The sequence below is a fragment of the Nycticebus coucang genome, chromosome X (assembly GCF_027406575.1).
Source record: "Nycticebus coucang isolate mNycCou1 chromosome X, mNycCou1.pri, whole genome shotgun sequence".
NCBI classification, from domain to species: domain Eukaryota; kingdom Metazoa; phylum Chordata; class Mammalia; order Primates; family Lorisidae; genus Nycticebus; species Nycticebus coucang.
In genome coordinates, this window is record NC_069804.1 from 169,722,647 (window position 1) to 169,734,216 (window position 11,570).

Below are 11,570 nucleotides of genomic sequence, written 5' to 3' on the forward strand. Positions count from 1 at the left end.
GATTGAGTACATAGGATTCATGCTTCTCCATTCTTGTGATGCTTTACTAAGAATAATGTCTTCCACTTCCATCCAGGTTAATACGAAGGATGTAAAGTCTCCATTTTTTTTAATGGCTGAATAGTATTCCATGGTATACATATACCACAGCTTGTTAATCCATTCCTGGGTTGGTGGGCATTTAGGCTGTTTCCACATTTTGGCGATTGTAAATTGAGCTGCAATAAACAGTCTAGTACAAGTGTCCTTATGATAAAAGTATTTTTTTCCTTCTGGGTAGATGCCCAGTAATGGGATTGCAGGATCGAATGGGAGGTCTAGGTTGAGTGCTTTGAGGTTTCTCCATACTTCCTTCCAGAAAGGTTGTACTAGTTTGCAGTCCCACCAGCAGTGTAAAAGTGTTCCCTTCTCTCCACATCCATGCCAGCATCTGCAGTTTTGAGATTTTGTGATGTGGGCCATTCTCTCTGGGGTTAGATGATATCTCAGGGATGTTTTGATTTGCATTTCTCTAATATATAGAGATGATGAACATTTTTTCATGTGTTTGTTAGCCATTCGTCTGTCGTCTTTAGAGAAAGTTCTATTCATGTCTCTTGCCCATTGATATAAGGGATTGTTGGCTTTTTTCATGTGGATTAATTTGAGTTCTCTATAGATCCTGGTTATCAAGCTTTTGTCTGATTGAAAATATGCAAATATCCTTTCCCATTGTGTGGGTTGTCTCTTTGCTTTGGTTATCGTCACCTTAGCTGTACAGAAGCTTTTCAGTTTAATGAAGTCCCATTTGTTTATTTTTGTTGTTGTTGCAATTGCCATGGTAGTCTTCTTCATGAAGTCTTCCCCCAGGCCAATATCTTCCAGTGTTTTTCCTATGCTTTCTTTGAGGATTTTTATTGTTTCGTGCCTTAAATTTAAGTCCTTTATCCATCTTGAATCAATTTTTGTGAGTGGGGAAAGGTGTGGGTCCAGTTTCAGTCTTTTACACGCAGACATCCAATTCTCCCAACACCCTTTATTGAATAGGGAGTCTTTCCCCCAAGGTAAGTTCTTGTTTGGTTTATCGAAGATTAGGTGGTTGTAAGATGTTAGTTTCATTTCTTGGTGTTCAATTCGATTCCAAGTGTCTATGTCTCTGTTTTTGTGCCAGTACCATGCTGTCTTGAGCACTATGGCTTTGTAGTACAGACTAAAATCTGGTATGCTGATGCCCCCAGCTTTATTTTTGTTACTAAGAACTGCCTTAGCTATACGGGGTTTTTTCTGGTTCCATACAAAACGCAGAATCATTTTTTCCAAATCTTGAAAGTACGATGTAGGTACTTTGATAGGAATGGCATTGAATAGGTAGATTGCTTTGGGAAGTATAGACATTTTAACAATGTTGATTCTTCCCATCCATGAGCATGGTATGTTCTTCCATTTGTTAATATCCTCTGCTATTTCCTTTCTGAGGAGTTCATAGTTTTCTTTATAGAGGTCCTTCACCTCCTTCGTTAGGTATATTCCTAGGTATTTCATTTTCTTTGAAACTATGGTGAAGGGAGTTGTGTCCTTAATTAGCTTCTCCTCTTGACTGTTATTGGTGTATACAAAGGCTACTGACTTGTGGACATTGATTTTATATCCTGAAACATTACTGTATTTTTTGATGACTTCTAGTAGTCTTGTGGTTGAGTCTTTGGGGTTCTCTAAGTATAAGATCATGTCGTCAGCAAAGAGGGAGAGTTTGACCTCCTCTGCTCCCATTTGGATTCCCTTTATTTCCTTGTCTTGCCTAATTGTATTGGCTAGAACTTCCAGCACTATGTTGAATAGTAAAGGTGACAGAGGACAACCTTGTCTGGTTCCAGTTCTAAGAGGAAAAGCTTTCAGTTTTACTCCATTCAGTAAAATATTGGCTGTGGGTTTGTCATAGATAGCTTCAATCAGTTTTAGAAATGTGCCACCTATGCCTATACTCTTCAGTGTTCTAATTAGAAAAGGATGCTGGATTTTATCAAATGCTTTTTCTGCATCTATTGAGAGGATCATGTGATCTTTATTTTTGCCTCTGTTAATATGGTGGATAACGTTTATGGACTTGCGTATGTTGAACCAGCCTTGCATCCCTGGGATGAAGCCTGCTTGATCATGATGAATGACTTTTTTGATGATAAGCTGTAATCTATTGGCTAGGATTTTGTTGAGAATTTTTCCATCTATATTCATGAGTGAGATTGGTCTGAAATTGTCCTTTTTGTTTGGGTCTTTTCCTGGTTTTGGTATCAGGGTGATGTTTGCTTCATAGAATGTGTTGGGGAAGATTCCTTCTTCCTCAATTTTTTGGAATAATTTCTGCAGTACAGGAATAAGCTCTTCCTTGAAGGTTTGATAGAATTCTGGAGTGAAGCCATCTGGACCAGGGCATTTTTTAGTTGGAAGCTTTTTTATTGTTTCTTTGATCTCAGTGCTTGAAATTGGTCTGTTCAGGAGGTCTATTTCTTCCTGGCCAAGTCTAGGGAGAGGGTGTGATTCCAAATATTGATCCATTTCCTTCACATTGTCAAATTTCTGGGCATACAGTTTCTGGTAGTATTCAGAGATGATCTCTTGTATCTCTGTGGGATCAGTTGTTATTTCCCCTTTATCATTTCTGATTGAGGTTACTAGAGATTTTACTTTTCTATTTCTAGTTAGTCTGGCCAATGGTTTATCTATTTTATTTATTTTTTCAAAAAACCAACTCCTTGTTTCATTAATTTTCTGAATGATTCTTTTGTTTTCAATTTCATTGATCTCTGATTTGATTTTGGAGATTTCTTTTCTTCTACTGAGTTTAGGCTTAGATTGTTCTTCTTTTTCCAATTCCATAAGGTCTCTTGTGAGATTGTTGATGTGCTCTCTGTCTGTTTTTCGAATGTAGGCATCTAAAGCGATGAATTTTCCTCTCAAAACTGCTTTTGCAGTATCCCACAGGTTTTGGTAGCTTGTGTCTTCATTGTTGTTATGCTTAAGGAAGTTAGTGATTTCCTGTTTGATTTCTTCCTGCACCCATCTGTTATTCAACAGAAGATTGTTTAATTTCCATGCCTTTGGATGGGGTCGAGCATTTTTGTTAGAGTTGAGTTCCACCTTTAGTGCCTTATGGTCTGAGAAGATACAAGGTAAAATTTCAATTCTTTTGATTCTGTTGATATTTGTTTTGTGTCCCAGGATATGATCAATTTTGGAGAATGTTCCATGGGGTGATGAGAAGAATGTATATTCTTTATCTTTGGGGTGGAGTGTTCTATATGCGTCTATCAAGCATAATTGTTCTAGGGTCTCATTTAAATCTCTTATATCTTTGTTTAATTTCTGTTTAGAGGATCTGTCCAGCTCTGTAAGAGGTGTGTTAAAGTCCCCTGTTATGATGGTATTATCAGATATCATATTGCTCAGACTGAGTAAGGTCTGTTTCAAGAATCTGGGAGCATTTAAATTTGGTGCATAGATATTTAGAATTGAAATGTCTTCTTGTTGTAGTTTTCCCTTGACCAATATAAAGTGACCATCTTTGTCTTTTTTGACTTTAGTTGCTTTAAATCCACATGTATCTGAAAATAAGATTGCAACTCCTCTTTTCTTCTGAATTCCATTTGCCTGAAAAATTGTCTTCCAACCCTTGACTCGGAGCTTTAATTTGTCTTTTGAAGCCAGGTGTGTTTCTTGCAGACAGCAAATGGATGGCTTGTGTTTTTTAATCCAGTCAGCCAATCTATGTCTCTTCAGTGGGGAATTCAAGCCATTAACATTTATGGAGATAATTGATAAGTGTGGTAGTATTCTATTCGTCTTATTTGGTGAGAGTCCATTGCTTAGTTTTATCTTTTGCATCAGTGTGGAGGTTAGGTTCTGTCCTTTGATTTCTGAGTTCTTACTTTGCTGCTGATCCATTGTGGTGGTCAGTGTGCAGAACAGGTTGAAGTATTCCCTGTAGAGCTGGTCTTGTTGTGGTGAATTTCCTCAATGTTTGTATATCCGTAAATGATTTGATTTCTCCATCAATTTTGAAGCTTAGCTTAGCAGGGTACAGAATTCTGGGCTGAAAATTGTTCTGTTTAAGTAGATTAAAGGTAGATGACCATTGTCTTCTTGCTTGGAAAGTTTCATTAGAGAAGTCTGAGGTCACTCTGATGGATTTGCCCCTGTAGGTCAACTGGCGCTTACTCCTGGCAGCTTGCAGAATCTTTTCTTTTGTCTTGACTTTGGACAGGTTCATCACAATGTGTCTTGGAGAAGCTCGGTTAGAGTTGAGGCGACCTGGGGTCCGATAGCCCTCTGAAAGCAGTGTGTCAGAATCTTTGGTGATGTTTGGGAAATTTTCTTTTATAATATTCTCTAGTATGGCTTCCATTCCTCTGGGGCATTCTTCTTCCCCTTCTGGAATTCCTATAACTCGTATGTTGGAACGTTTCATAAAGTCCCATAATTCTGACAGTGAACGTTCTGCTTTCTCTCTCTTCTTTTCTGCCTCTTTTACTATCTGAGTTATCTCAAAAACTTTGTCTTCTACCTCTGAAATTCTTTCTTCTGCATGGTCTAACCTGTTGCTGATACTTTCCATTGCATCTTTAAGTTCCCTGATTGACTGTTTCATTTCCTTCAGCTCTGCTATATCCTTTTTATATTCTTCATATCGTTCATCTCTGATTTGATTCTGTTTTTGGATTTCCTTTTGGTTATTTTCCACTTTATTAGCAGTTTCCTTCATTGTTTCCATAATTTCTTTCATTGTTTTCAACATGTGTATTCTAAATTCCCTTTCTGTCATTCCTAACATTTCTGTATAGGTGGAATCCTCTGCAGTAGCTACCTCATGGTCCCTTGGCGGGGTTGTTCTGGACTGGTTCTTCATGTTGCCTGGAGTTTTCTGCTGATTCTTCCTCATGAGTGATTTCTTTTATCTGTTTCCTTGCCCTAATTTTCCTTTCACTTCCTCTTGCTCTTTAAGTTCTTGTGCCTGTGGACTAAGGGTTACAGGACCAGAAAGGTGAGAAGGTTGAAGAGCAATAAAGGGATGAAAGAAAGGAAGACCGAGTGATAAGAAAAAAAAGAAAGATAGAGAAAGGAGAGGGGGTAGGGATAAGGAATATTGACAAAAAGAAGAGAGGCACAGAAAGAGGGAGACAGGGCAATATAGGTGTACAGTAGGGTACTTTGACACAACCTTAAAAAACCCCACCTTCTGGGGGTTGGGTGCCCAGTTGGGTGGTTCCCTTGAGGTCAGCAGCTCTTTGCTAACCTGGTCAGACACAGTACCCCACCTCCACCAAGTAGAGAGGAAAGACAAAAATGCTATAAATCAAACTAAAACAAGCAAACAGAAAACTTTATGGCGATAAAATTGGGTGAAAAACCAAGTGATAGCGGTAGAAACACTAGCAAAAATGAAGTTGTAGTTATTAAAAAAGGCAGCAATGGGAAATTATAATTAAACTAGAAAAATTGAGAAAGGAAAAGGGATCTGTATGGAAAAGATTGAAATTAAGAAACAAAAGAACATCAACAACGTCAAAATAAACAAACAAAAAAACCCAACCAAACAAAAAAAAAAAGAAAAAAAATACACAACCAAAAACAAAGCAGTTTGTATATGTTGTTGAATATTGTCTGGGCAACACGTGGTCTTTTGGGGTATGAGATGTTAGTCACAGTTCTGATACGACTGGAGGCTGCTGATTTCTCAAACCCCAGCAGGTAGACACCCTAAATCTCTCTTCAGCCCACTTAAAAGGCACTTTGAACTTGTAAACTTGCTGAGCAGAAGCTTTCCCAGCTTTCTCGCTGGAATCACTGCTGAAGTGGCTATCCACTTACTCAGTGTGCCAAAACCGGTCTCACTCTGCCCCTGAGGGTTAGGGCTGCAAGGCGGCTCAGACCCCACCCTTAGGCTACTTGGTTGCTGGGTTACCAGCTCCCACCCATTTCTAGCTCTGCTACCCTGAGGGCGGAGCTTGCCGGGGCAGATCACTGACAATGGATCCGTGTGACCCACCGCCAAACACTATTAGCTCCGTCTGGCTCAGCGGCTCAGACTGGGGCCCTAGACAACAGCCAAAGTTCTCCGCACTCCCACTCAGGCCTTCCCCAAGGCAGTTCAACTCAGTGCCAAGTCCAAGGACATCAAAAGAGTTCACAGGTAAGGCCTTTCTGGTTTGCAGTCTCGCTGCTACTGAACTTACAGTTGTGGGCGGGTTTAGACGGGTTGAACACACGCGACCACTTGCCGGTTTTCCACTGTTTTAGTCCTCCTCTTGGGGTCCAGAAGTCTCTCGCTGACTCCCTGTATCCTCATAGGAGTGATGATAGGCAGTTCCCACCAGCCAGAGATGCCTGGAGTCCTATCTCCCCAGACTCACGGTGCCCAGATGCAAGGAAGCTGTTACTCGGCTGCCATCTTGCTCCGCCCCGCCTCCCTTTTGGTCCTAGATGTTTTTCATAATTTAAAAAATATTTATGACATTTGTTTGCTTTTTGGTTTGCTTCTTGTACTGAAAAGGCAAAGTTACTCATTAACTTGTCATATTAAAAATATTTGTTTGGGCTTGCATCAATGTACACAGCTATGATTTAATAGAGAATTCTCACAGAAACTGAGAAGCTTCTGGTGTTTTGAAGCAGACAGCAGACCCAAGACCTTCAGAATAAGCTGATAATCGTGAACAGTGAGAAGCTTCCACCTACCATAGACTGAGACCTCTGTCTAATTCATCACCCACTCATTCTCATTATTATTTGCTCATACTAATAAAATATCTTCACTATCTCTGAAAAAACAAAACAAAACAAAACAAAAAAACAAATAAAATTAAAATATTTGTTTGGGGAATCTAAGGTCAAGCATTGTAATTTCAGCCACCTCTTTCCTCCAACTTTCTATGAACACTTATTGGCATTATATTACTATCATATTCTCAACCTAGGGCACAGAGAATGAAGTACAAGAAAATCACTCCACTGATCACCATACAGGAGAAGCAAGGGAGTAGAAGAGAGAGAGAAGATGGATGATGAAAAGCATCTGAGAAATTTTCTCTTGGAAAGCACCAGGGGAACCAGTACTACAGCATTACTCACATCACTAGCTTTAATTTGTAGCCAAGTGGTCCTCATTTACTCCATCATGCAAGCTAACCATGCTTGAAAATGAAATTGTAAATGAACAGTAATATCAAAGCCCTGGTGTTCTATACAGCACTTCACTTGCACCAGATTTCACACAAAAGAGCAACCACACTGGATCAACAATGTAGACGTCAACATTCAATTAAAAAGGGTTCAGGCCAGGCACGATGGCTCACACCTGTAATCCTAGCATTCTGGAAGGCCAAGGTGGGCTGATTGCCTGAGCTCAGGAGTTCAAGACCAGCCTGAGCAAGAATGAGACCCTTTCTCTAAAAACAGCCAGGCGTTGTGGAAGGTGCCTGTAGTCCCAGCTACCTGAGAGGATGAGGCAAAAGAATCGCTTGAGCCCATGAGTTTGAGGTTGCTGTGAACTGTGACACCACAGCACTCTACCAAGGGTGACACAGTGAGACTTGTCTCAAAAATAAATGAATAAAATAAAATGGGTTCACTGACAACATTAACACTGGATTAAAGCTCTAACTTAAAAAATGGGAATACAAAACTAAAATTGTTCAAACTCATTAAAATGTTATTCTTTGAAGAGAAATGTTTGATTTATTTTTTTCCATTTTTATTATAAGAGTAATATATGCTAATTGTGTAAGAGATGCAAACTATAAACAAGCATAAAGAAACAGAAAAGCAAAACCCAGCTTTAATCACATGACTCAGTGGCAACCATAGTTAACATTATGGCATTTTTTTCCCAGTCATTTTGAGATCATACTGTTTAGAATTTTGAATGAATTTTTTACTAAGCATTAAAACATCCTCATTTCCCACTGACATTAGCTTTTTAATAAGTGTTAAGAAAAACATGTCCAGTCTTTCAATATCAAAGTAATGTTGAAATAAGGTCAAGAGATTATATTTGAACAATTTGTTCTTTCATACCACCATTGTTAAAAATTCCACATGATAAAATCGCATTTAAAAAAACTCAAGAATGGGCGGCGCCTGTGGCTCAGTAAGTAGGGAGCCGGCCCCATATGCCGAGGGTGGCGGGTTCAAACCCGGCCCCGGCCAAACTGCAACAAAAAAATAGCCGGGCGTTGTGGCGGGCGCCTGTAGTCCCAGCTACTCGGGAGGCTGAGGCAGGAGAATCGCGTAAGCCCGAGAGTTAGAGGTTGCTGTGAGCCGTGTGACGCCACGGCACTCTACCGGAGGGCGGTACAGTGAGACTCTGTCTCTACAAAAAAAAAACTCAAGAATAATCAAAGTAAGGACAAAAATAGTAAAACACTGAAATCTAAACATGGGGCTAGACAGTAATTTTAATTAAATGGTCAGTGATTTCTCATTATCAATATTAGGGTATTAGCAAACACTAAGAGAATTTGTCACCATTAGACTTGCCCTATAAGAAAGGCTTAAAATAGCTCCATGCCTGTAGCATAGTGGTTAAGGTGCCAGCCACATACACCAAGGCAAGCAGGTTCAAACCCAGCCCAGGCCTGCTAAACAATGACAACTGCAACAAAAAAATAGCCAGGAGTTTTGGGAAGTGCCTATAATCACAGCTACTTGGGAGGCTGAGGCAAGAGAATCACTTAAGCCCAAGAGTTTGAGGTTGCTGTGAGCTGTGATGCCACAGCACTCTACCAAGGGCTACATAGTAAGACTCTGTCTCAAAAAAAAAAAAATACTTAAAATGTTCTAGACAAAGAACAGAACAATTGATACACACCAGTAAAAAAACATCTGAGGCAGTGCCCATAGCTCAGTGGATAGGGCGCCAGTCACATGCACCCAAGCTGGCAGGTTCGAATCCGACCCAGGCCAACTAAACAACAATGACAACTGCAACAGAAAAATATCTGGGTGTTGTGGCAGGCACCTGTAGTCCCAGCTACTTGGGAATCGGAGGCAAGAGAATCTCTTAAGCCCAAGAGTTTGAGGTTGTTGTGAGCTGTGACACCACAGCACTGTACCGAGGGCAACAGCTTGAAGCTCAGTCTCTAAAAAAGAAAAAAAACCTGAAAGTAAAAACAAATCGCTCTTATAAAACAATAACACAAGGGAGAAAGCAAAGCAACTAGGTAACAAGCAACATGATAAGAATAGTACCTCACATATAAATATTAACATTGAATGTAAACAGTTTAAATGTCCCACTTAAAAGATATAGATTGGTGGAATAGGAAAAAAAAAAACACAGCCCAAATATATGCTATCTTCAAGAAAGCCATTTAACTCAAAGATTCTCATAGATTCAAGGCAAAATATTGGAAAAAATATTCCATGCAAATGGAAACCAAAAGCAAGCAGGAGCAGCTATTCTTTTATCAGACAAAATAGACTTTAAATCAACAACAGTAAAAAAAAAAAAAAAAAGGAGAGAGAGAGAGGGCAGCGCCTATGGCTCAAAGGAGTAGGGCACCAGCCCCATATGCCAGAGGTGGTGGGTTCAAACCCAGCCCCAGCCAAAAACTTCAAAAAAAAAAAAAAAAGACAAAGATGGTTGTTACATATTGATGAAGGGATTGATCAATAAAAAGATATAAAAATTCTAAATATATTTGCACCTAACATAAGAGCTTCCAGATTCATAAAACAAATAAGGAAAGAAATAAACAGTAACATAATAGTAGTTGTGGACTTTAAGACTCCACTGAGAGTGGCTCAAAGGAGTAGGGCACCGGCCCCATATGCCAGAGGTGGTAGGTTCAAACCCAGCCGGCCAAAAAAAACTGCAAAAAAAAAAGACACCACTGAGTAAGCTAGACAAATCCTTGAGGCAGGAAATCAACAAAGAAAATATGGACTTAAATGGGTCTCTAGACCAATGGACGTGAAATGTATTTACAGAACCCTCTATCCAAAACCTCCAGAATATATACTCTTCCCATCAGTACATTGAAAAATCTTTCAACATAGATCATATATTGGCCCATAAAATTATCTTAGCAATTTTTTTTTTTTTTTTTTGCAGTTTTTGGCTGGGGCTGGGTTTGAACCCACCACCTCCGGCATATGGGGCCAGTGCCCTACTCCCTTGAGCCACAAGTGCTGTCCCAGCAAATTTTTAAAAATAGAAATCATACCATGTATCTTCTCAGACCACAGTGGAATAAAACTAGAAATTAATTTCAAGAGGAACTCTCAAAACTACACAAATACATGCAAACTAACAACCTGTTGCTGAATGATTCTTGTGTCAATGATGAAATTATATTTTTGCCTTGAATGACAAAGGCAACACAAGCTTTCAAATCTCTGGGATACAAAATAAGTGCTAAGAGAGAAATTCATAGCACTAGAAGACTACATAGAAAAGACAGAAAGATAAAAATGAACAATCTAATGTCATACCCCAAGGAACTAGAAAAAAGACAAAAAACAAAACCCAAAGCTAGCAGAAGAAAAGAAATAACAAAGATCAGAGCAGAACTAAATTAAACTAAAACAAAAAAGTACAAAGGATCAATGAAATAAAAAGTTCATTCTTTGAGATGATAAGCAAAATTAGTAGGCTACTAGTTAGATTCACCAGGAATAGACGAGAAAGGATTCAAATAAGCTTAATTAGAAGTGAAAAGGAGACATTACAACTGGGTACAAGAGAAATAGAAAATATCTTCTTAGACTTCTATGAAAACCTCTATGCATGCAAATTAGAAAATTTAGAGGAGATGGATAAATTTGTGGAAACACACACCCTTCCAAGCATGAATCATGAAGAAATAGAAATCCTGAACAGACCAATAAAGTGTAGTTTGATTGAAAAAATAATCAATAATCTTCTAAGAAAAAATAAAAGCCCAGGACCAGACAGAGTAACAGCTAAATTCTACCAGACCTAAAAATAACTGGCACCTATGCCATTGAAACTGTTCCACAACACTGAGAAGAAGGGATTCCTCCCTAATTCATTCTACAAAGCCAGTAACACCTTGCTACCAAAGCCAGGAAATGTTACAACAAAAAATAAAACTACAGATCAATATCCTTCATGAATGTACATGCAAAAATCCTCAACAAAATACTAGTAAATGAAATCCAACAGCACATGAAAAGATAATTCACCCTGATAAAGTTGGTTTCACTGCAGGAATGCAAGGATACTTTAACATATGCAAATCGACAAATGTGATTCACTACATAAACAGAATTAACTCCCCAACCCAAATCATAATCTCAATAAATGTAGAGAAAGTATTTGATAAAATTCAGCACCTTTCTTGATAAAAACCCTTAACAAACTACATAGAAGGAACATACTTCAAAATTATAAAAGCCATATATGACAAAGTCACAGTCAACATCATACTGAATTGGGAAAAGGGTAGTGTTCCCCCTAAGAACTGGAATAAGACAAGGATGCCCACTGCCACCTATTCGCCATAGTCCTAGATAATCAGACAAGAGAAAGAAATATAGGGCACATAAATAAAAACTGGGAGATCAAACTATCTCTG